Genomic DNA, 3512 nt, shown 5'->3' with positions numbered 1-3512 from the left:
AAAATAAATTAGGATTCAGTAAACCTTTGACCATGACCTTGGTTCAAAACCAGTTGAGAAAAACATATTCAAGCATATTCAAGGATAATATAAAATACCTTTGCAAGAGATGTGTTAAAGTTTTATTTTGCTTTATATGTTAATTCATCATTTCTCCTTTTAAAACATATACATTGTGTATTGTGCAAGATTGAGAACAGCTATACCAGAAATATAGCTTAGCAACGAGTGGAGCAAAAGCCTCTGATTGGCAGACGTGTCGATGAGTTGGACGGGGAGTAACCAATGACAATCAGAGGAAGGCTGGCATCTTATTCGCAGAGGTTGCCGGGCGAGGCAGTGGGTGCCACGAATAGCGCTACTCGAGGGGGTCTAAACCAAGTATCTCATGTGGATGATGCGCTTACTCACCAGCAGAGCTGACATTGACACGGATCTACAAAAAAGACGTTATGAATACAAAACCACAACATTTCACGGAGACCCTTCTTAGCGCAACGCCATTGCGCTATTGCGTTACGCGCCTGCCACAAACAATCAAACGCATTCATAGTAATCACAATGTTATGACCGTTTCCAGAAATACAAAGAAACAAGTGCCCCTAAAAAGAAAAAAACAGCCTTTACAATCTGAAGTTTGGTTTTCCTTGCCTGCATGATTTCGGCACTGCGTATGCGGAGCTCCAGAGCTGGCTTTCTCTGATGATCCAGCCCACCGTGTCCCTAGGCTGCGCAGAGGCATAGCTTCCCAGAGCTGAGGGTCCCACGGTGGGCTCGAGCTCGGCGGCTTACCCCCTCTTCCTTCCTCCCTATCCCTAATTCCTTAGCTGCAGTGCTTAGTGTCCCCAGTGGTGGTGGTGGAGAGGAGGATGTGGCTAGTATAGCTAGCTGCTTTGTTGTGGTGTTAGGCTCTGCACCGCATCGCACAGTGCTTTGCTGGATAGGCTACGACCACTTGCTCCGCTCCCTCATGCCCATGCTTAGCACACCGCGCCAGGCATGGGCAGGCTGGGGCGCCCCTGTGGGGATGTTCGAGGTATGAATGAATAGGAGATGTCTGTTCGGCTGAGCAAATCTCTCTTTACTGCAGCAGGCTGAGCGGGTTCATAATGTGGTCTTTACTACCATGCGGGCCGCCCAGGCCACCCAGCCTCTGGCTCTCTCTACCCCCCTTTGGTACGGCTGGTCACGTCTCTGGCCCCCACTGTGAGTGCAGCCAGGTATCCAGGGTTTTTCCATCGTTCGGGACAAGTGATGATGTACAGGGAAAGGCTTAAGGCTTTTCATACACAGGGAGGTGCGAGTTACAAGGTATAAAGGGTCACACTGCCAGAGGTGTACGTAGAGTAGAGTAGAGAGCGAATAATGTCTACTACTCACTCAATCTGACGTGATGAAGACGGGAGGCACACAAATACCAGCTAAATGGGACATTTCCTATATTCCACTATTTCCCACGTTCACTCACGTTTGCACAGGAGAATGGGTCTGAGCAAGGGAACTCAGGTGCACAAACACTGAAGTGGATAGACCTGCACACAGCAATCATTTCATTCTTAACCCACTTCATGTCAAGTTCTTCTCTCTGTGATAGGCCTACTTCTAAGTTTGCCAAATGTCTTTTCACGTTGTAAGGCATGACTTATTACTTACTGAGGATGTTTTTGTAGTGTCGGTTTTCTCTGTTGGATGTTGTAGGTGGGTGAACCTTCTGCACTTGTCTGTCAGCCTGCCACACGGTTAGTGTTGATTTTGAGAATATTTGAGAATAGTTCATGCTGAAATGACTTTAGTAGGTCTACAGCGTGGAATACAAATAAAATGTGTCTTTTGGGGTTCAGCACAAAGTGAATTAAAATGTATACTTTTTTTCTCCTTTTTTAAGTGATCCAGGAAATGGAAATACATTTTCCTTTCTTATTGAAAGTTCTATTTCCCAAACGAAATCCACTGAAAGCAGAATACATTTTTATTCATTAATTGTAAAGAATGAATTTGGAAAATTGGTATTTGTTTTCTTCTGAGAATGTAGAAAGTAGGACCCGTTATCTACTTCCAGCTATTGCTTTCCGTCTTTTGCCCTATTCATATCTTCATTCAGTTTTTGACTTGTTCATTTTTAACTTGACACACTTTATGGATCCATAAGAGACAACTAGGCTACATGTTGTCATTCATACACAAGGGGTGTACCTACGGTATGATGTACTGTGATGTATTGGGAGGGCTTCCTCTGTCTTCGACAACGCTCACAGCAATACGAGACAAGAGAAAAAACGTGAGTAAAGTAAAACGTGTGGTATTTCCGTTTCAAAGTGCTATGGCTTTGTACTTCTACCCAGTGCTTTGGCAAAGCTATATGTGGAGCTTACTAAGAGAGTCTTGTGCTCAGCACTTAGAGGACCTTTCCAAATATGAAAGGCACATTGTTCAGGCGGCCTGTGTTCCTCCTCGGCTGCATCTTTTTCATGTGTGCCTCAACAGACAGTCTGTTATGGAAATCAAGAAATGGAAACCAAAAAAAAAGGAATTGTACGTTTCTGGACTTGAAATAAACAGAGAGAGAGGGGGGGGGTAGAGAGAGAGACAGAGACAGAGACAGAAAGAGACATGCAGAGAGAGAGAGAAAGAGAGAGAGAGAGAGAGAGAGAGAGAGAGAGAGAGAGAGAGACAGAGAGACAGAGACAGAAAGACAGACACAGAAAGACAGAGAGATAGAGACAGAGAGAGAGAGAGAGAGAGAGAGAGAGAGAGAGAGAGAGAGAGAGAGAGAGAGAGAGAGAGAGAGAGAGAGAGTGAAATATAATTATTTATTACATTCCACATTAGATATCAATTCTGATCGACCAAACTCCGTTCCCAAGCTCATCTCAACATGACTCAAGCATTTTTCTCCCCCATCTGGTTTGCAATATCTGCCAACTGTGTCACACACCTTGAAACATCTAAGAGGCAACATCATTGATCACCAACACTCTTTTTAAAAGACCAATGTAATAATTCCATTTCATACTGCACTTCAAGCGCATTCGACATGAGGAGCGTTTTCACTTTTTTCCCCCCTCTTTAACCATTTCCCCCCTTTTTCTGTTCCTTCCTGAGACAGTCACCTGTGTTAGCAATCAGACCGTGATCACTTGAGAATCCACGAGGTAGTAAAAATAGCTCTGAGAGTGATGCTGTGTGAATGAGAAGGGTTTTAAAAGGCCTGATTACGACACCAGGAAAACCCAGAGGAGGGGGAAAAACGAGGGGATCTCATGGCAGTAGCTCACATCTGCCATTGTAGTTGAAGGAGCTTGTAAATCCTACAATACTGTCTAGGGGAAAGGGGAAAGTGAAGCAGCAGATCACAGACACCAGAACAAAGTTTAGAGGAACAACTGGGATCTCCAGAGCGGTTTCAGGAGGAGGACGACGACGATGATGATGATGATGATTATGATGATGATTACTCAACCAGGAACAATAATACAATAATAATAACAGCACCAACACCCGCGACAACAACA

Source organism: Engraulis encrasicolus, chromosome 6 (genome assembly GCF_034702125.1).
Source record: "Engraulis encrasicolus isolate BLACKSEA-1 chromosome 6, IST_EnEncr_1.0, whole genome shotgun sequence".
In the NCBI taxonomy this organism is placed as follows: Eukaryota; Metazoa; Chordata; class Actinopteri; order Clupeiformes; family Engraulidae; genus Engraulis; species Engraulis encrasicolus.
This window is presented reverse-complemented; position numbering follows the sequence as displayed.